The following is a 23239-nucleotide window of genomic DNA, read 5'->3' as shown; positions in this document are numbered from 1 at the left end:
ACGCCTGCAACAAGGACTGTATTGTATCTTATAGGGATAATATTTCATCAGATGAATTCAGTGGTATAAATTACACACACTGCATATAACATGAGGGTTCGTCAGAATGCTTGACAGCACAAAGCATGTTGAGCTCATGCTGCAGAGGTGGTCCTGGGTTAGGTGTAGTTTGTATCTATAGTTTAAGTCTATACCAGCTGTCTGCAGTGGACCATAGAATGGACTGTCTTCTTGGGAGTACCTCGTTTCCTCTTGCAGAGACACATTTGGCTCACTCCTGAAAGAACATGAAGGGTAATCAGACCTATATAAAGCATGGATGGACAGGTATTCCTAGATTGGCTGGTAAGGAAGTTACTTGACAGTGAAAGCCCATTCTTGGGAAACTTTGTGCGTCAGTTCCTGCTCAGCCATAGGCTTCGTGTATGACCTGAAAGAAATTAATTAACCCTCCTCACACCTTGCTTTCATAGACTCATAATGATACTTGGGTTGGAAAGGACTTTAAAGATCTATTTCCCACCTATAAAACTTCTAACACTTGTCAGTGTGGTGTTAGAACCACTAACAAGGACTCTCCTTCCTTTGTCTGTGTAGAGAATTTACCGGGTAAGATGGCTTAGTTGCAGCTTGTAGGCTCTGCTATAATAGAACTGATTAGTAAGAAAAGAAGACATTTCACACTTTTGTACATTATCACCACCTAAAAAGATTTGCTGATATGGAGAGTATCTATTTTGTTGCTGTGGGGTTTTTTGTTTTGTTTGCAGTGTTCTGGCTTTTTAAGATGTTACAGAGGACAATCTTTTAGTTTTCTTCTTTCCCAAATGAGCACATACTGTATCAAAAAAAGGAAACATCTTTTTGATGCCCAAGCATTCATATAAGCACCCTGTGCATTCCATGCATGCCAGGTGAAGGAGTGAGACCCACTGAAGCTGTCAGCAGAGGCTTGCTTTGGTTGGTTGCCCACATAAAATGATTCAATCTTTTCTGAGAGTGTTTGAAATCTCCTACAGAGCACCAGTTTTGGCAGCTGATCCAGAATTATTGAGAGATGACAGTAATACCTGAACTGCCTGATACAGAACCGAGTCACTGATGCATAAACCAAATTAGCGTAGAGGAAAGAGGACCACAGGGTAGGGTAAAATTTGCAGATTCTCTAGATCTAATCTAATGTTGTTATTCCCTAATTTTTCTAACACTGTTCATGAACTCATCAAATCCATCTCAAAACAGTTGTTTAGGGTTTTTTATCATAATGAAAAATGATTCGCTGCAATCTACTTTTTGGCATCTGTATATCACAGCAACAATTAGGAGAACTTGGAATCAATCTCCTCCTTCATGTTTGGGGTCCTGTATCTCACCTAGGAACTATTTAAAGATGTACATACATTGAAATAAAAGCATTAATCAGTGAGTCCAGCGGTGTTCTTCAAGATATGCATGTACTTGGCACCTTGTTGAATGTATATCCTTACTTAGACATTCAGGTTCCCTTGTAACTAGTTCTGTAGGGATTTTTTTCGGATCATGGTTAGCACTCCTAAGGATCCAAAAGCGTAGTAAAGAAGCTCTTTTGAGGTGACAGAAAGGGAGTGGAATCCTTTGCAGTGTATGAGAGGTTTTTAAATGTTGAAGGACAGGCTGAATTGGCCATTCTGTTTGATTATGTAATGAAAGACCCTATTGTAACAACGTGATACACACAGGGGAAAGGGGTTAGCGCTGCTCTGGGAACCTTCAGCCTGAACTTCCTGACCTTTCTGCAATTAAAATTTCAGACAGCCTTGCATGTGTGCATTCTTTTGACACTGCATTCACTGAGAGGGCAGTTGTTTTGATTTTGGGCAAGAGACTTGAAAACACTGTTGGATAAATAAATGTAAATCAGCTGCAGATGCCATTGTGTAAAGATCACTTCTGCAAAAGTGCTGCAAATACTAAACATCTGTGTAATGCAGCAAGTGGTTTATGTTAATAAGGTAATTTGAAAGGTGTTAGGGTGAGGTAAGGGAAAACAAAGCAAAGGATCACTGAAGTGCTTATGAAGAGTCTTTTTCTTTTCACTGGCAGCGCTGCCAAGTGCTGCACAAAACATACAGTTCTTGCCCTCCACAAATTCCAAGCAGGCCTAACGCTTCTGAGTGTTAATAACAGACCTGTTCTTCAGGCTGTCTACCAACTGCCTTTCCAGTTACAGCTCTCAGTCTCCTGCAGCTTATTAATTGCAAGCAACCTATCTGAATATGCTGGCTGACTGTGTGAACTTCCTATGACTTGGTATTTACCGTGTATTAGCTCCCTCATGCCCCATCTGAGTTTGTATAATAACGCAATGTAATTTTTGTCATATAATGTACAAGCATGCCTTAAGGGTAGTACGTTGGAGAGAGATGTGAGCCAGCTGTAAGTAACCTCAGTCCTGTGTATGAAGGCTTCTCATCTTCTCAGTGAAGTCAGTTAGCCCAAGTGGGTTTCCATGCTAAACTGTTTCTAAACTAATTTGGGTATCTGGACAGCGCAAAGCTAGAGTCAGGGCCTGAACTTGGCTGTGGACTTCTCTGCCATCCTCCATACATATGCTTGTAAAAACATATGCATATACATATCCTCCATATGCTTGTAAAAACCACAAGCCTCATCTTTATTAACTCTAAGGCACTTTCAAGATCTTGATGGTGTAAGAGTGCAGGAATACGAGAGCAGGAGACAGTACAGTTTTCTGCCTGAGCAGTGCTAAAGACTTTAGTGTAAATGGTGATTAAGCTTTTTGATTCTGGATAATACAACATAATCGGTGACACTAAGTTTTTGGAATTCATTGAGGTTTTCCTTTCTTTCCCCAGAAATGAGAACAACCACCCTCTGAAGTCATGGGCTTCTGAAAGGGCAAGATTTTCAGGTGGAAAATGGACTAAGCTCTGCTCAGACAGATGACTCTCTGGTATGGAAAGAATGAATAGACTATGGGGGGAGGGAGAAGAAGACTACTTGTACATGGTCATTGGCACAAATGCAACTGTTGCCTGGTGGAGGACGATGTGCTCTTGAAGGCAGCGCTCTTTAGTGCTAAAGAAGCTGGCAGATGAGCTCGCGAAGCCACTCTCCATCTTTTATCAGAACTCCTGGCCTAGTAGGCAGGTGTGAGAAGACTGGGGGTTGGCTGACATAACGCCTGTACAAAAAGAACAGGAAGGAAAACTGGAAACTACAGGCCTTTCAGCCTGACCTCAGTGCTGGCTAGAGCATTTGTTGAAGACTGAGGCAAAGAAGTCATTGAGAACCTCAGTCTTCTCCAAAATGTGTTTTTCTAAAGAAAGATTGCCTTAAATCCGATTTCCCAGGTAATCATGGTAAATCAGGTAAATCCATGTGATTAGGTATTTGAAGCATCAGCAAGGATGTATCCCATCAGGCTGTCAAGCAAGTTGGTTTTTTATCTCTGTTCCAGTTCAGGTTTATCTGGAACTGGAACTGTTCCTGCTCAGTTTCAGTTCAGGCCACTTACGGTTTGTTAACCACATTAGTAACTTGGAACTGACCCGTAATAGTTGCTGGAAAAGATGCTGCAGAACAGAGCTTCAGGCACAGAAAATACCACCTCCCTTTGCTAATTAACTGAAGTAAATTTTGAGAGGGTTTAGTTCCAGTTGCTGTTCCAGAAGGTTCCAAAACAACACTCCAGTTCTGGTTCAAAAAAGAAATGACATTTCTAAGTGGCTTTTGGTTGGGTTAATTTCTCTGATCGTATCACCAGCAAACATGCTCTTCTCTCAGGTGTCTTAGTTACCTGCTCTAAGATGTGGTGGGTGGTGCAAATAGAAAAGCCCTACTGACTCATTTACTCAATGTCCCTGATGAGATGGGTCTATTTGATTCCCCGCATTTGTGATTTTCTTAGCCCAGTAAATTGTATTTGAAACAGTCAATAGAGCTGCTGTTACTTAGAGGCTACTGTTCCAGTTCACAGATTTTCCTGTCAGGAAGGTCTCTTAATTTTCTTACTATTTCTAACACCACTGTAGATAATTTTTCCTCCAAGGAGGCCAGACCAATTAAAATTTGTGGTAGCTTTTTCTCCCCCTATGTGACTCCATACAGAGGGCCAGATTTGCTTCCCCCTTCCCCGCTGATAACTTACTCACATGAGTAGTCCTGCAGAAAGGAGCACACTTGTATGACTAATCTGCTCAGCAGCATACAAAGTTCACCGTCTGGACTAGAACTAAATGACTTTTCTACAGAGTGCTACAGAGGATGCAGAGGAGGTGGATTAATGCTCAGGAATCCCTAGTGGCACATGCCATACTTTGAGAACTAGACCATTCTTCCTGTCTAGCTAAACTGAGTCTGGATACCAAATTATTATATTTTTTCCTCAGATACCTTTTTCCACTAAAAACCAAAATAAAATGCAAAGTTTTTAGTGTTTTACTAAATTGTGCATGCACTGGCACTTCTGTAAGGGTCCTCTCAGTTGTGCAACTCAGATTAAATGCCTGAAAATATTGATGGTCTTGTTTCTCCCAGGCATTTGCTTACCAGATTTGTTGAGCTAGCAGATATATTGCTGTATGTTGGCACACACATTACCTCAGCTTAAACTAATTTATGGGATGTGGCATCACTGACACAGTTCCCCTTTCCAAACAACACTCTTAATCAGTCCCACTCAGAAACGTGTGTGATGTTGAGAAGCTGTAACTACTGGTAGCTTTTCTCTTGATTAGGACTTTGGCATTGGTCCATCATTCAGCCCTCTGTGAACAAATGTGTGAAGCAGCTCACTGAAGCAGAGTTGGCACTGACAGACAGGTCAGTGATTTTTTTCAGTCAGGAAGAATAAAAATGTGGTGAGACAACGGGGGGACAGGGAGAGTCATACAAGAGAACCCAGCCTATTTCCTTCTTAAACAAAGGTGTTTGGAGTGAGCCTGCGCTAGCCCATCATAGTGTTTATCTGTTATTTCTTGGGATACTAAGGAGGATATTTCTTACTGAGGTAGTGGAGTACCTCTACAGTCACTTTGGAAGACAGAGATGCTGGGGCTGACCCAGCATCCCTATCTTCCTTTTTTTGCAGAAAACTGCAAAGCAGGAACAGCCTGATAGAAGGGAGTAAAAAATGGATTTATGCCACTATGATTCCACTATCATCAACATCCACTTCACTACCTCAAAGTTTATGTGCCTCTCAAGAGAAGGATACCCAAGGAGCTGCTACAGATAGTAGCAAGGTTACCGATCTCTTCATGGACTACTCTGGAGTTTGGGAGGACTAGCATCTGCACTGTATCTCTCTCCTAGTCGTAATCTGCTTCATCCTGCTAACAACTGAATAAGAGACCTGCTGGTTATACAACAGACTTGTTCCTGCATAGGCTATGGTCACTTTCTCAGCAGACTGCTGGATTTAGCCTGACATGTCCTTCAGCACCATTTTAGCTGAGGAAAAGGAAAGAGAAGCAGGAACAAAGTGTTAAGAATTTACAGAGAGATGCTAGATACAGCCAAATATAATCCTCAGTCCATCTATTTCTGCAGCTTGTCTCATAACTCAGGAAAAAAATTAAGGAAATTAGCTAAAGGAATTCACTTTAAAGAGCTGTCAACATTTGGAAGTGTTTTCCTTAAAATTTGCCAGATATGTTTTCTATGTAACTCAGATTTTCTCACTGCCTCTTCCTTTATTTTCAAGCTAAATGAGCTGTTGTTTTAAAAATATATTTGCCTATACTTTAAAGGAAAAAGGAGGAAAAAAGGGAGGAAGCTAAAAAAGTGGTTGACAAACACAAATGAAACCTTCCAAATTTTTGCTTTTTCACTGAATAACTTGAACCTGTAAAAAACAAAATCTCCATAAAGTTTTTATCCTAAAACGTGTTGATGCACAGTAAGATGGATACTAGGGTGGTAAGATGTATGCACTGGAGGGGAGCTGCTGAGCCACAGCGCAGCCTCACATACCATCCTGGGAAATTGGCTCATGTTGAAGGGCCCACTGGTGGGGTGAAGCAAGCTTCTTGCTAAGCCAGCATAACTCACCCCATGGTTAGCAATTTTACTTTACTTTGCACTACAAAGGACACTGAAATACCTCAGCAAGTTTGCCAACAACACCAAGCTGTGTGATGCAGTTGACATGCTGGAGGGAAGGAATGCCATGCAGAGGGACCTTGACACGCTTGTGAGGTGGGACAGTGCCAGCCTCATGAAGTTCAACAAGGCCAAGTGCAAGGTCCTACACCTGGGTCAGGGCAATCCCAAGCACAAATACAGGCTGGGTAGAGAATGGACTGAGAGCAGCTCTGAAGAGAAGCACTTGGGGGTGTTGGTTGATTTAAAGCTCAATATGACCCGGCTTCAGTGTGCGCTCGCAAGGCAGAAACCAACCGTATCCTGGGCTGCATGAAAAGGAGCATGACCAGCAGGCTAAGGAAGATGATTCTCACCATCTACTCTGCTCTTGTGAGACCCCACCTGCAGTACTGTGTTCAGCACTGGGGCCCCCAACACAAGAGGGACATGGACCTGCTTGAGCGAGTCCTGAGGAGCCCCAAAGACAATCAGAGAGCTGGAGCAGCTCTCCTAGGTAGACAGGCTGAGAGAGCATGGAGAAGGATCTGGGGAGACCTTAGAGCAGCTTCCAGTGCCTGAAGGAGGCCTACAAGAAATCTGGAAAAGGACTTTTTACAAGGGCATGTGGTGATAGGACAAAGGGGAATAGATTTAGGCTGAAAGAGGGTAGATTTAGATTAGATATAAGGAAGAAGTCCTTTACTGTGAGACACTGGAACAAGTTGCCCAGAGAAGCTGCTGCTGCCCCAACCCTGGCAGTGTTCAGGGCTGGGTTGGATGGGGCTTTGAGCAACCCGGTCTACAGGAAAGTGTCCCTGCCCGTGGCAAGCGAATTGGAAGTAGATGAGCTTCAAGGTCTCTTCCAACCCAAACTATTCTATTTTTTTTTTCATGATTCACCCTGATTTTATTTAGACAAAAAGCAGTTAAAAAGAAAGGAAAACATGACTTTGTCCTTGGTTATTTTTGTCAGTCTGGGTAGGTGGTGTTGCTAGCAGTATACCAGACACTGGAGCTGGCAGTGCACTGCACTGAGTTGGGCAGTGAAATAACAGCTGTTTTCAAATGCTCTCAAGCTTCTTTTGCAGAACTGCCACTTCACATTGCACCAAACCCTGCCTTGACCCTTCTGCCTGACAGAAGAGGCCGTTCCGCCCTACCCCAGGGCAATGATACCACTGTACAAGGTTCCAGCCCACAGCTTAGGAGGTGTGGGTTACCCCCTGCAGGGCTGCAGAAGGTGCTGGAGTGTTGCAAGTTTGCTGCTGGGAGGCTGCCACTTTCCCCCACCAGCCCTGGGGAAAAAATAGGGGAAGGCTGGAAAAGTCCTGCGGGAGAGGTGCTTCATGGGGAGGTGAGGAGCTGGTTGTTGGCAGCTGGCCATTGCTGATTGGACACCAAACATAAATCTGATAGTCCCCACTGTGGGCTCCTTCCTCCTTTCTGCCTCCACCCCATCACTCCTCCTTGCTTTTACTTGCTAATTCCTCTGCTGACTCCTCTGCTGACCCCTCTCCTATGCACCCAAGCAAACCAGCAGCGTGAGACCCAAGAGCTGCTACGCAGCCGGGTACAATTCATGTGGGATTTAGGTAAGGCTCAGGATATTTGGGTGAGAAGGGAAGTCCTGGTTCATTCTGCTGCTTCTTTCAAGCCCCATGTGCCTTGGTAGTATTTTTAAGCGTCTGACAAATATCCTACCCTCATGTCACCTCTGCCAAAGACTAATGGGATGTGTAAGTATCTGAAGCATCTGTTGCCCATGTATATATCCTGTCCACCTGAAATAATGTTTTTTTTCACCCTTCTAGAATGAGGTAGAAGGAACAGAGTGGACAATATGATTTTTAAGGACACAGACAAACATAGGGGAGTCCATTTTTCTCAGTGGATAGTGTCTTGTCACCTGAGAACTGAAAAAGAGTAAGAAAAAAGTACAAGAAAAATGAAGCCTAGAGAGATTGGAGGTATCTCTGGTTTTCTGCCTATACTCTTTAGAATTACATGCCCTCAACAATTTGCAACCACCTTTTCCATCCCTCTGATTTAACGGGTTTAAAGCAAATGCATTCAATTGTGTACCAAGGGCTGGAGAAAAGAAAAGACAAGAAGACTGTCAAAAGCCAAACCCCAAAGTCTGTAAGTCAAACATTCCCACAGGTTTTCCTTCATGTGTCCTCTACCTGGAACCCTCTTCTCACTGATAACTGTAAGGAGGACTGAGACTCAGGACTTGCACCTCTCAGTTTGTTTCTTTCAGTACACCATGCTGTCTGACTGCTGGTGTCCCATGAGAAGCAAATTGCCATGACTAATAAGTTCCATATCACACTTCACATGAAGAGGTTTGGTGGCTTTTTCCAGAGCCCTAAATTGAATCAGGGATAAGCCAACAAAGAGATTACAGACATATCAAGAGTTTACTTTGCGTGATTGCCACATATTTGCTGCCAGATACAGTATCCTGTTTTCCCTCCACACTTCACTTGGAGATCACATCAAATAAATCTCAACTTCTCAGTTATGTAGAAATAAAGCAAGCTGCCCTCCAGTTTTTAAATTCTTCTTGTTTAGCAAGAAATGAAAAAAACAGGCATTATGCTGAGGGAATTCACTGTGATTTGAGAAGAGATCACAGTGGAATGTTTATTCAAGGTTTTTTTGGGAGATGACCTGTGAGCCCAAATCATGACAAACAGGACTGGGGGCAGAGGGAGAGAAAAACAGCTCTCTGTGGGCTTTTTCACTTAAAAATACTTTAGTTATTTATGGGAGCTTTCCTTCTGAAACCTGACCTATTTGCACCTGCTGCATGGCATTTGATGAACCAAATTACTATAATGAATCTATTGTTGCAGTTGGAAGTGAATTTCCTCACTGGCAGAGGCTAGATTTTAGGAGGCTTTATGCAACCTTAGACCTTATAGTCAGCACATATTTGGCTGGATGCTCAGGTTTCTGGAGTAGCTCCCGGTGCTGTCTCTCCTCTTAGGCCTCTTGATGTGACTGAGCACAAGTGACCTTTCCTCTTTGAGCTACAGAGACCAGTGGCAGTCTCTGTAGCAAAGTCACTTTTTGTTACCCAGCAATGGTGAGCCTATTGGAATGGAAATGCTTCATCGTTTAAAGATGTCACAATGAAGTCCGTCGTGTTGGAATGCCATATGAAACCAGATTCAGGTTAATTATGCTGCAAGCATTTGTATATTTTGAAAGTTTATCTGTCTTCAGTTGCAGTCAATAAATAAGAGTGCTAAAATCATCCTACTGCTGAAGGCTCTTGTGGTAGGTGCTAGTGAATGCAATTAGCCCTGGCAAATAAGCATGCCCTTTTTGTTGCTAGTTAGAAACATGTAATTCATGTCTTCATATCCCAGATTTTAAAGTTGAAATTCAGTGGTAATCTGAATTGGTTGGCTCTGAGTCAACTGTAATAGTAATAAAAGCCTTAGTGTGTATCAGTGAGTATCAAACCTCTAGGAGAGGGGCTTGACCGGGTGGGATGGAGATCACTGTGGCACACTAAGGAAGGTTTCACTTGCTGCCTTTTTGGAAATGTGCTGCTTTTTCACTGATTGTATAATCAGAGAATATAATTATTGTCTTCAGTGATTTATATTCATGTTACTGAAGGTAATTATGTTCTCCATATCCTGATATCACTGGGAGAAGAAATGACATTACATGATGTTAAAGCCCATTCAGCTTTGTTTCTTCTTGGCAACATGGTACATGGATTGTTAGCAGGGATCTGTTGCTGTCAGGTAGTGACTCAATGAACTACCTAAAGAACAGTTGTCATACAAAAGATATCACCACAGCAACGGACTCGTTGCTCTTTGCCAGCACAGGTTTGAATTCAGGCAATTGCTGTCTCCTAATATCTTATCCCCTGACCAAAATTTCTGTGCATCAGGCAGGGACTGATGAAGAGGACATAATGACAGAGAGACAGACCGTATTTTTCCAGATAGGAACTTAATTTTTAGAGCTCTCAAATAAGCAATAAATTTGTAAGAAAAGAATAATGACATTATCTTACAAATGCTTTTCTCCATCTTGGGCCAGAAAGCTGCTTTTCTGAAGTTTAAACTGCAGCACTTGAAGCATGTAGACTTTGTGAGCCTGTACTGTGTGGAGTAGAGAACAGGCTTGCCAGTGAAAGTTAAAGGAATTTGCAGTTTGTAAGTATGTAGTGCTTGCAATAACATAAATATTTCATTGCATGTCACACTTGCAATTCCCAGCACAGTTAATATAGATATATTGTCAATCCGCAGCCACTGAAGAAGGTGAGCTTGTCTGGAAACTGATTCATTCCTTTACTGAAAGCCCATTCCCTCTGAAAGTCTGTAGTGAGCTGATTGCAAAATGTGGGCCCCTGGTTTCCCTCCTAAGCACAAGGAGATTATTTTTGTTATTTCTTCCCTAGCAAAAACTCTTGTGTCTCTCATCCTGACGTGTTTGTTTACCCTGGGCTTGAATAAGTCCTCCACCTTCATAAGTCACAGGCAGAACCACCACGTCACAGTGTTATATCTCAATTTCCTTAAATCTGTTGCTGGATAGATGGTGGAATCATTTTTTTGGTGCCAATTTGCTCAGTAAAGCAAGCAGGATTGTAGCAGCAGTAAAACACCACTGAAAATGATGAATATTTTTCCCTTGCAAGGCAATGTCTATATATACACATTAGAATCCCAAGCAAGCTTCCTTAATCCTTTTCTACTTGTGTATATCTTAACATTTTTAGAAGTGGTTAGCTATGAAATAATTCTAATAATAAATTGCAATGTTTATCTGAGAAATGAGCACAGGTTTACATCTGAAGTTTGTTTTATGTAACTATGATAATAAAAAAATTTAAATCTACTCTTTGCATTGAATCTGAGCAAAGAGTGAGTATGAAAAAGAAGCTGATTTTGCTCATTAAAGGTTTCGACGTGCCAGTGTGATGGTATGTCAGAGGTGGATGGCAAGATCTGTGAGAATACAGGTGCAGACACCTTCCTGCAGATTGACAGAAGCGCGTCCCTGGAACCGCTCCATCATTATCTCTGACTGCTGACTTGACACTTCAAGCTGAGAGCCCAGCGGTGGAGGTTTTTACTGTATTAGGTTGTACACTGTGTCAGATAGTGGCCCAGAAACTTTAACCGTCATAGTCCAGCTCAGCAAGCTCCCTGGCATCATGTCTGGTGGGACTCAGCTCGAGTTGTGTTTGCATTTGCAAAGCTCCATGGAAATGAACAGAGGTGGTGACGATGAGATGAGTTTTGCCTAAGAGCTGAGGACATGGCTTTAGGTTAATATTACACAAGCCTAATAGTTCAGAATTTTTGAATAGTCTTGAATGCAGACTCTGGAGCCTGCTGGACCTGCTTTTTCAGGTGTGTCGTTGAAGGAACTCATTCGCTTTGCAGCTGTAATCATACAGAATTTCCATGTTCCATAGGGACCTGCAGAGTCACAGATCTCACTGAGTACCCAGACTCTACCAAGGACAAAGAGCTTTAGAGCACCAGATTTTTTGAAACCTGCAGGAGCAAGATCTTCAGTGGAATCCTGCAACAGGGAATAAAATTTGACTCTTGTAAAACTTCACCATCTTCGAAGAGAGCATCATCCTGCCTAACGACACAAAACGTACTAGATATCTTTGATGCAATCTTGTGAATTTACAAGGTGTGCAAATAGAGGGACATATTCCCCCAGACACAGTAGGAATCAAGGTGTTTCTTTTTTGTCCAGTTCACAGCATTTCGGTGACAGTATGGTGGAAGGTGCTTTTCTAGACTTTTTCCCAGTTACAGGTGCTTCTGTTTCATCTTTTGATTTGCTGTCACTTGCATAACCCCTGCTCCCCACTGTAATCCATAGAAAAGCATGCATACCCTTGTGATAAGACTGATTACCTCACAAAGCGGTTTTGCTGATATGTTTGAGGTTTCCAAATTGCTTTTCACTAGCCCATGCTTTGGGTGGTTATGGTGCCTGTGGTTTGAGGTCACTATCAGCAGCTACTTTTACAGTTATCAGACTTTGATAATTTATTCTTGAATGTCTTTGTTCAGTGACTTTGTCCAAAGGATTCAGTTGAGCTTTAAGCCAGATTTTAAGAGCTCCATTAATGTCACTCTTTTCCAAATCCAGATATGCAAATTAATGAGGCAAATGCTGATTGCTCTGAAAACCCAGTTGGACATTTTCTATCCCTTCCCCTACATTACCACCAAGAAATATTCTGTGAGAATATCACAAGTGAGACAGCAGTTATCTTAGCAGTGGCTGTTGCAGACTACACCCCGCCTCATAACAGCAGGGTGGCTAGATGTGTAAACTTGCATATGAGGAAACAGAGTAGTCAACAGTCCAGTCACATGTGGAGTGAAAACAGTTCCTGCAAAAAGAGCAGGAGAGAGCTGATGCGGCGCCTCGGACTCTTCACAGGGGCAAACCCATGTCAGTTTATTTTGTTCCTTTTCTACAGATAAGCAGGGTTTGGGGAAGATTTTATTTCCTCTCCCAGAGTTTGTGTATTCAGAGTAGTGTTTCCTAACATAGACTCTGTGCTTATCCTGTGTTCTTTGTCCTTTCTTCTCCAGCATTCCAACATTAATATTTTGGTTCTGTGATTTCCTGATTGTACTGTAGTATTATGCACGGATGCCCCCAGTTAAGCTAATGGCAGGGGCTTTGGACTATTATTATCTTTGTTAATATTGCTATTATTATTTCCCTCAGAAATACAGAGCCCCTAGACAGAACCAGAACCCTACAGCAACAGGTATTTCATACACAAATGCACTGTCTCTAGAACACTATTGATTTACTTGCAAACTAGAAATCTTTAGTATTTCTTTAACCAGAACTCTTCACTGTTTATTTGCTTTGCAGGGGCTTATTGCCACTGTGTTTTCCTTTTGTACATTATCACCCTGGTCTGCTTAAGTCTCCATAGATATCTTTTGTTGGTATTGTCTTTGAGCTTATTTAGGGAGAGGGCCAAATGAGAGAGAACAGAAGTATTCTCTGTATAATACCAAGCACAACATTTGACTGATACTTCGCACCGGGGCTTGTGTGCATGTGGCTGCTGGTCCCTGCAGCCAGCAAACTTCTTATATTTCATTGTCTAACACAGAAACAAACACCAGCTGCAGGAAGTATTGTAATCAAATCCAATACCGTTTGCATTTTGTGAATCATGTTGAGCTTAGAGCAACTCTCCAGTTCCTGTGAACCAAAACACTGGTGAAATTTTGGATCCAGGTGTGAATTCTGTAGCTTAAGCTGACCTGTAGCATTTTAATTACTGGATATTGCTAGGACCTGATGAGTACCTGATGGTTCAAGTGCTGACAGTGATTCATTTCCTGCTTATTGCCAAAAGAAATATGCTTCAACAAAAGGCAGCAAGGGAGGAAGAAAAATAGGAAAGCGCCAGTGCACTTCCATTAAATAAATGGTATTGGACTAAAATATTCTGTCCTGGGAACTGTTTACAAGAATGCATGGTCTGTGAAAACTAAGCTGGAGAATCTCCATTTTGAATCTCTCCAGACCAGAGCAGACTGTGAAAGTCAACAACAAAAAAACCACAAAACCAGTTTTAGCCTGCCCCCCCCAAAAGAATCCACTCTGAGTCTTGTGATTTAGCGCAGAAAGCGCAAAATACATTACAGTGTCTTTAAAAAATAAAGAAGGTATATTCTGATTAAAGGGAATCACGCATTCTGTCACTCCTCTGTTTTTCCAGTGAAGCAGGTTGGATTTATATGTAGTTTTAGAAGAGGGGAAAGGACAGATTCCCTGTCAAACCAGTTTGGCTCAGAGTACAGTCTGGTGTATCTGTACTTTGTACCAACACTGGATGAAGCTGATATAGCTACACTTCCTGTCATCAGTGGACAGAATAGTGTTTTTTCTTCACACACAGATTGCTGCTAAAGGTGTTAATTTATCTTTTGGTCGTTCCCAATTGCTCTTTATACTCTTCTGGATTCACTCTTCTTCCTGGAAAAGCATTCTGAAAGTGCTTATGCAGATCATAGGCAGCTTTTTATATTTTAAGGCTGTAATAATAACAAAATATCTTCAGTATATGATAGCTCATTTGTCCCTTGAAGTCAGACAAAAAGGCTCCATTTACTTCAGGAATCTTTGGCTCAGACTCTTAGCACTGATTTACTAATGTCACACTACCAAGCATCACTTGAGTTTCGTGAAAAACTGCTGAAGACTGTTATTGTGCATGCTCCTTAACTTACTTAAAAGAAGATACACATCATTAAGTCAAGCCTAGCCCGAATTTACTGCTGTGAAAGAATACCTGACAACAATAATGTTGTGTTAAAGCATTTGCATTAAAGGGAGGAATTTTTCAATTATCACAGAGTTCTCATATGCAGACCTGCTATTTTAATAGGACCTTACGTATACCATTTTGAATAAAGCTTACTTAAAGGCTCTGTCAATTAGCATTATCCCCTTTGGACTGGCACTGGTGACTATTTTTGTGATCTTCTTCATTAGAAGAAATATATCTGAGCTATAGCTGTACTTCTAAATATGTTTTTAAGTACTTCTTCCACACATTACTCTTTAGAGGCACTCCCTACGAAATTGAGTTCTGCAGCAGTATTGGGTGTTTGGGTTTTATTCCCTTTGTTAAGCAGTTTCTGTAGAGAGTCTACATCCTGAATCTGACAAAACACTAAAGCGAAAAGCATAAAAGCTTGTGAAGTGTTGGAATGAAGTTTCAGCTGCCTTGAGCTGAACAAAGTTCCTAACAGATGAAAAACATTTTTGTTCACTTGAGATAACTGAAAGGCAGCCAAATGATTACATTCAAACTTTCCAAAGCTTGCAAAGATTTGTTTCAGAGTCAAAGCCAAACATCAGTAACTGCTGCCCAGAAGGGATATTGTTGTTTGGAAAGAGAGAGACAGCTACAACTGATAGCAGTGCTGAGCCTGGAAATTCCATACCACCCTTATCTTCAGCATCATGCTTTTGCAGCACTCTCACGAGCTCCACCGCTGCTGAAGCAGCAATCCAGGAGCAGCAGACCTACCTTTATGTTGGAGTGAACTGCCCCAATAAAAAATGTATCTAATCCCTATATCAAGAAACATGTATTCTAGTAAGGAGGTAGCCTGGGGAAGAGAAAGAAGTTGTCCTTACAAAAAAAGAGTTCCATACAAAAAATATACATATACTGCATAAGAGCCTACAATTAATAATATTTTTATTTGAAACACTGTGTGACCAAAGAAGATGTCTTGCCAGAATTAAACACAGGTTAGCCTTTATCAAATGGCAGTGGATGCTTGGCTACCAACAGAGAATTTGGACCTTCTAATCTTAGCATTTTATTTTTGTGTGTTATGTTGTTAATGAGATTTTTTCTGTTCTTTTAAAAACAGTTGATTTTGGAATCAGAACTAAACTTTCCAAGGAGCTGTCATAAATTTGAAAGAAACAGGTAGCATCTGCAGAAGCAAGTTAACATAGGAAGTGCCTTCAGAACAGTTTAGTATCGGACTGATCCGAGATACAGTTCCAGTATAGCTGTGGAGAATACAAAACTTCATACATGCAATATTCTGGTTTTAACCTTACTTAAAGGACCCAACATGTCTCTGTCCAACTTTCCGCAGGAAGGCTTTCCTGAAGACCAAGTATAATATTCCCTTCTTGACATTTTTAACAGGAGAACGAATTACCATTAGAAAACAGAGCAAAAAGCCACTCCCGCCCTGAAAACAGTGCTTTTTCTGTAGTGCTGCTACTACGTATATGGATTTCACTTACCACCAACCAAAGCGTTCCTTTTCTAAGAGGAGGACTGACGCTTGTAAAGGACTAAGAAGATTCTGGGCATCTGGAGTCTCTCGTCGCTGCCAGCTCTTCAGTTAAATATAGTTGCAGGCAGTCTGTTGTGTATAGGGGGATAAAAAGCAGATGGCTTTCAAATCCCTTGTGAAGTTTCTGTAACTGTCATTTAAAAGAAAACACCTTTGACTTGTGCACCAGGCAAGTCTGAACTAAAACCACAGGGAAAGAGTAAATATGATCCTCCTCGTGCCTTTTTAGAGCCTCTTTTCTGTCCATAACTGCTCTTTAAATGTAAATAAACACTGTTCTCTTAATATGTGAATTTCTGCCCTAAGAACACTCTTAGGGATTGCACAAATATTACCTCAGTGTATATTCAGACTTTATTAAAACAAATTACTGCAGTACAGCTAAGGCCCATTCATTCATTCATAATGGTGTGCAATGTCCTGTGCAATGTCCCTGAGGTATGCCAGAAACAACCACTCTGTTGTAAGCTTACACAATGAGTTATTTAAAATTGATTTATTTTGTTAATATCGTATAATGGATCCCAGGAGGAGATGAAAACAAACAGATCAGAGCTGATTATGCCTCCAGGTTATTCCCTCAGTCAAGGCAGTAACTCTTGGTCTAGAACTCGCAGCTGCAGAAAGATGCTGCTTTGTGCATTGTGTGCTTTTTTCTCTCCCTGCATCCCTTTGAACCTCACAGTATTCTTGTGCCTCAGGTCTTAAACCACCACAGGCCTGAATTGTACAGCTGAGCTGTACCTGGCAGAAGTCCAAAGGGGTCTTGTACACACAGCTATAGTTAGTGTTAAACCACCCGCTTAAACAGCTCCCCTGTTCTTGGGTTCCTCTAGTCTTGGGCCACCCATTGGCACAGGCTAAAACTGTCCAAAGGAAAAATCTCCAATAGCTGGGGATTCCCGGTGGGCAGAGACCACCAGTTTGTTCCCCCTTTTATATTCTGTGTATGGAATACACAAAACATGTGACCTAGAACACAAAGGTCTATACTGGTTTTGGCTCAGCTTGGAGTTTCATGTCAGATGGAAAATTTGGAGCCATGTTCCAATTTGGCTCCCAAGGGGAGTTTTAAGATCTAGCTATATTTCTCTTCCTCTCAAAACCATTGTTTGTGTGCTCATGACTCTCTAATATTAGTTTCTGTTTTCCTGTCATATGCAGGTTTCTGTAGACTTTAATCTGCAGCTCAGTGGTATGACTATACAATAGATTTCTCTTGCCACAGGAGCAGTCATTCCTAACCTTGCTGCTGTGAAGCAGGGAACAAACAGTCCATGAATTATTTTTGCAGGAACACAGCAAGATGTTGGAAACAGGATGGGAGCAATGTGTTGTGTCCTATGCCCACGTACACCCTGAAGTCCTGTGAATGCTCTCAAACAAGATTTATTAATCCAGTTGAATATGGCTCACTAGAGACAGTGGCTAAGAATATCACTTACTGAGTAAGACTGTTACATTAGCTGCCATCACTACTGCCATAGTGACTTCTGGCTGCAGCCACAGATGAAGAACCTACTGTAGTGGGAGCTGCTTTGCACATAAAGCAGTATGTATCATATGTACCGTTCCCCATCCCAGGAGAGCTGTAGATGGACTGTCAGTTCTTTGCTCTAAACCTAAAATTCACACCTTAGAGCTACTTGATTCCTGATCATAATGCAGCCCCAAAAGAGTAAATCCTTGGGATTTTGTTGCATGGCTGTGCTTTACTCTACAAGCCATTTTTCAAATAATCCCAAAGGAGCAGGAGCTGCCTCGCCTTAATGATGATAGGTTTCTGAGAGCCAAATAGCTCCCTATCTAAAAGAAAGCCACAAGATTTTGCTCATATTCCTGGACCCCTGAGTCTTTGGTGAATAACAAGATCTTATTTAAATCCCTTGGCAGCAGTCTAGGAACCTCTCCAATAAAACAGTTACATTAATTCCAAATAAGATGAGCCAGGACAAGGATACATTTCTGATTTCTTAATGCCTAGTTTAACTGTTGCTACTTTAAATGATAAGTTTGGAGTTCAGATTTAGGCTTGATTCAAATCTCTGCGGGCTGAGCTGTCAAGGCCTTGTTGTCCATACATTTCTTGGGTAGCTGTATTAAGCTTATGCACGTTAGACTGGGTAAGGCTAACACAACTTTGACCCTAGAATACACTTACACCTGTGCCTGGCATTTGATATTTCTCTGGGAAGCTGGTAAAAAGAGGCTTTGTTCAACAGTTTTCTTGTCGCTGGGGTTCATTTTATCACAGAGATTGCAAACGTTCTACAGTACTGTCTCTTTAGAAAAGGAGCAAGCTCTAGAAATTACTGCACTCTGCTGTGAGTGTACTGCCTACCATGTATCTGTTTAATCTATTGCCTCCCATGTAAGATTAATACACCGCATTATCACTCCAGGTGTTACCAATAGTGATGGTAGTTTGGGGGACCTGAACCTGTGCCATCAGTTTCCAGCTTCCAGTGAGCCAAGGATGAATGTCACAGTGTGTCCCTCATTAGACAACAGAATGCCCCAGGGTTCCCCTTTTTGCGGGTTTTCTTCTGTCTTCCGTGATGACTCCATTTCTCTCCTATGGCCAGACACCAATATCTCCACTTGATTCAGGAGAATCCTCCAGTGAAAGAACCAAGCTCTCAGTGTGTGAATTGCTAACTTGTAATTATGCCTTGTAAGGGGGGCAAAATATTTTGGATTACATCAGAACTATTTTCTTCTGCATCCTGATATATCTGTGCTTCAGACTTAGAGTTAACTCTCTTTGAGCTGATATGTGTTTCAAATAATTTATTTTAAGTCTGATTCTGCTTTGGAAATGGCAAGCAGTAAACTTGATAGGAGCCTGACTACATGAGAGCTGAAGACACTGAATAAACACTTTTGAATGAGGTATATGCAGAGAAGGCCCAGACAGCATCTGCACAATTAGAAGCTGTTGGGAATCTGCATAGTCTGAGATCTGCTGAGCCCTAGTTAGAGCCTTCCAGTTTGGTTTAGGGATGATCTTCCTTGCATGGGTACAGGGGCCCTGATGCACTAATGCTGTCACAAGCTCCCAGTGCAGATGTGTCATGCTGTGTGGACAATGGCTTCATTCTTAGGGCCCTGCCTATTACAAGGTGTGGTTTTTTTCATTTCTTATTGATGGGTATAAAACTCACTGTGTTGTTTAATTTGCAAGTTCCTTTTGAACAAAAGGAACAAAGGTACAAAAGGAATGAGGTAAAAAGGATTGAAAGTATACATTCTTCCACACCATGACTATTTTGACTATTCAGATTGTAAACTCTACAAGCAAGAGGCTTTTCTCCATGATTTTCACCAGGATCTCCAAATTTCTCAGTATTGCAGTTAAATAATAGCAATCTTACCTGCATACATTTAGAAGTGCATACAATATTTAGAAATACATACATAACACAAATCTATTTTGTAAACATCAACTTAGGATTCTGCTTTTTTATTCAGAGCTTTTTACCGAGGCAATCCTTTGGTAAAGTTTGAAAGTATATGGAATTTCCAATAACAGACAAACCTCAGAAAGATAACAGAGCAGGGACAGGCACAGAAAAAATGGGCTAATAATGAAGTTTATAAGTGGAGTATAGGTCAGATTTCAAAAGCAAATGGAATAAACTTAAGCAAAACAGCATGTATTCCAAATTGGAATCAGTTATAATATTATGAGAAATCTGTGTACCTCCTATTGTAAATATTTATACTTTTGAATTTCTTCAGTAAACTGCCAGATATGATTCCCTAAAGAACTTTATTTACTTGTTTTAGGTTTTAGCCAATTTGCCTTTCAATTTTCCTGTGAGATCAAATTCTCACATTAACTGAGACATGGGGTTCTTGTATTGCAGTTTAAGGGGAAATACACCCTGTATACACATTACAGCATCATCTATTAACACATAGCAGACTTAATGACTAAAATTTGACTCTTAGTAGAGGATTAAAATTTGGGTATGATGCCAGAAAAAGTGTCATAAACCTCCCTGGAATTGAAATCCACTACTTGCCCTCACATAAGTAACTTCTGCACTGCCTTCTCTATCCTAAATTGCTGCCTGTACCTCAACACTTCAAAGGGAGAACATCATGCACCCAAAGGTCAGGGGATTATTAGTGCAGAAATTACTCAAATTTCTATATGACTTCCTGTTCTGTCCCAACGTACCTGTGAACATGAAATTCCTGACAATAGGCAGTCTATTGATCTGTCTTGTTCAAGCTGACGGGACAGACCCTGAATTCTGTCCTATCAAACTACCTGATTTACTGTGTATCTGTAACTAGTTCTTGTCCCATCTCTCATGCCTTAAATTCCATCTTCTGCCTACTTGCCCTGCTCCACAGTAGGAATACAGTGAGACTTACATACCTTTGATTTAGCTGCCTTGAAGCCTACCCAAGGAAAGTCCTTATAACAACGTAGGTTGTTATTTTTGCTTTGAGCTTTTAAATGGAAAACACAGTATTAACTTAAATGGCAAAAGATTTAGCATTTGTTTCTACAGGATGTTGCAACGGAAATGGAAACTATCAGTGAAGAGCATATCAGCTCACAGAGTTAGTAACTTAAAGTGAGCTTCCTCAGCGCATTCCTGTACCTCACACCCTTTTCGAAAATCTTCACTTTGATCCAGGAAGGTGTAACTGGGCATTATTGTATTACTGTAATATAAGTATTGATTACACTGCCACAATTGCATGTGCTTTTCAACATCACTGATAAAATCCTGGTCTATCATGTTTGGCATGTCTGTTTAAATTGTAATTTCTTTAGGTTAAGGACTGTCTACAACTCCCTGTTTGCATAGCAATTACTAAGTACTTGTCCATCGCGATTAGTCCTTAGACATTACAGTAATAAACAAGGGTAATAAGAAAGCAGTTAGGAACCTTCAGTCACCTCAGATCTGAGCCAGCAGCATAAAGGCAGGGCCATTATTCCTTGTGCCATTCTTTCAGTCTTTCGAAGGCAAGTTCTTGAACAGCACAAGTCATTTTTCCCTTCTCCCCCCCAGCAATCCTCACCCCCTTTTGTCTTTATGTACTTGAAAAGCAGGTAAGACAACAACCTCAAAAGCCCTTGGGAAAACCTTGTCTCCTGAGCCCCTCCAGGTCCTGACAGCAACACAAGAATAGAAAATGAAAAAAATAAAAAAAAAAGAGTTTCTAGTTTGGCAAAACAGTTTAGATCAAAACAGCGGCAATTGGAAAGGTTGCATTTGGTGTACTGTCCTGCAGAGGTAAGGACCGGACAGTGGCTCTTTATGATTTCACTGCCCTCTGTGTAGGCTGCCAAAGTAAGCATGTTTTGGATGAAAGTCTGAAACAGGGAAAGAAAATTGCTGTCAAAAAATGTTTTGGTGTCCACCTCCACACCAACAGCTTTCTTTTAATCTTTAGCCAGGGGCATGAGAAATACAATCCTCCTACATTACAAGCAATCAAGCGAGCATATGTTGGACTCTATATGACTTGAGATTTGCCCCCTTTATGGGATGAATAAGGTTCATGGAATCTAGTTATAAGCCGAAAGTCACCATGGAAATTTTTACAAACTTTCTCTCCTCCTTTACCCCCAGAGTTTACTTGGTCCTTTCTAGATTTGTTTTTGCTTTTTTTTTTTTTCATGATATGTGAGGAGTAAAGCAAGGAGGACACATCTGTACCCGGTATAACATCTAAGAACTCTTCCAAGTTATCCTTCTGCATTTTGGTTTCTTTCACTGTCATGTGGTCATCTAAGTGATGTTGTGTGTCCTCTTGTATGGCTACAGATATAAACTGAAAAGGAAAAAAATGTTTACTTTCAGCTGGTGCAACAGAGCTTGAAATGGTTACAGAGAGATGACAGACAACCAAAGTCTCAACACCGTGCATCGTTTTTGCAGGTTTTTTTGTTTTTTTTTTTTAATTCAATCCACCCTCCCCCCCCCCCCCACATACACGTGGCAGTGTTTGTAGATTTTCAGCCTTGGGAGTGTTAGCAGCTGCTTCTTGTGTAACCTTTCTGCTTTAAGGCATGAGCTCATCAGCTTATACAGCTAAACCACTGCTGAGCACTGGTCAGTGTGAAGCGAGGAGACCATGAGAAAACAAACACGCAAACAAAACCCACAGTGTCCTGTGGAAAGTATTTCCTAATAAAAAGACAAAAGACAGTGATTCATTTACTGTTAAGTGACATCTTAAATCAAATACCAAATGACATTCTTTTTTTCCCTTAAAAACTCAGTATTATTCTCTGTAAGGATGTTATACACCCTTCTGTGACGTGGTGTGAATATGAGGGATGAAGGACAGCTTGCCCATCTCAACTAATTTTGGCAGTTTCAGTTTGATGTTATATTTTCACTTTATATTCTGTAACTCTTCAATAAGTTTGCAGTTTTCACAGCTTTCTGTGTTCAGGCTCTCAAAGGTGGCTGCGCTTTGATGATAAAGCTAATGCTTAGATTTTTACACAGTATCTATCATAAGTAGAAGACCATGCACCTTCCAGAGTAGGTCAGTATCATTTTTTTATCATGATTTTTCCTTACTCTTGCAGTTGATATGTCCTGATTTTTGAATAGGCAAAATGTAGTCCTTGGTGATTGCAGATCACTGCATCCTTATGTCCCTTCATATTTTTGTCTATTTAAAATATTGATGATATTTCAGAAGGGGTAATTAAGTTAAATTTCTAAGTGATGGTGAAGCGCCATTAAGATCTTTGGGTAGGAAGTGCTTACTGACAGTCACAACAATATTATTGTTCTGCTACAGTGTTCTGGACTGCTCTTGAAATACTGATACCAAGCCCAGAGAGCCATGACTCACTGGTTGCATCAACCTCAATGGATCAACGAGGTAAAGAGAGCTGGTTTTAAAAAGGTCACTTTTCATCAGCTTCCATGCTGCTCTGCTGTGGCACGGGCAGCTCCTACATTTGCAGCACCCTTTTGGTTTTTATATTCCCTACATCAGATTCCACCTTGATAGCAGACTTGTAATGTACCGAGTTGCTTTCCTGCAATGTGGGTCCTGGAAAAATGCAGCTGCACTGCACTGCAGCCAGTGGTAAACACTCCCAAAAAACATGTTCCTGTAGTCATTCATCCATAAGCCACCATCATATAACCTCTGCTAAGGTTCCTACTGCAGATCTATGCTGGTCCTACTAGCACCGTCTCCAGACCCTTGCAATGTGTCTGTAATGTGACTTGATACAGAAGCCTCATTTTGGCGGTGTTCAACATTTTCATCAGCATTTCAGTATTGAG

The 23239-nt window shown here is 41.2% G+C and overlaps 1 long non-coding RNA gene across 1 annotated transcript; it reads left to right on the top strand.

The window, feature by feature from the left end:
- The first annotated feature begins 254 nt into the window (after positions 1-254).
- On the top strand, positions 255-16336 carry LOC134164128 (uncharacterized). Its single transcript, XR_009965007.1, has 3 exons — positions 255-345; positions 7164-7441; positions 15750-16336. It is a non-coding gene; the product is annotated as an uncharacterized LOC134164128 (long non-coding RNA).
- Positions 16337-23239: the final 6903 nt, after the last annotated feature.

Source organism: Pezoporus occidentalis, unplaced genomic scaffold, assembly GCF_034315485.1.
Source record: "Pezoporus occidentalis ecotype Australia unplaced genomic scaffold, CSIRO_AGI_Poc_V1 ctg211, whole genome shotgun sequence".
NCBI lineage: Eukaryota > Metazoa > Chordata > Aves > Psittaciformes > Psittacidae > Pezoporus > Pezoporus occidentalis.
The sequence above is the reverse complement of the archived record's forward strand: the minus strand, read 5'-3'. Positions and strand labels throughout refer to the sequence as shown.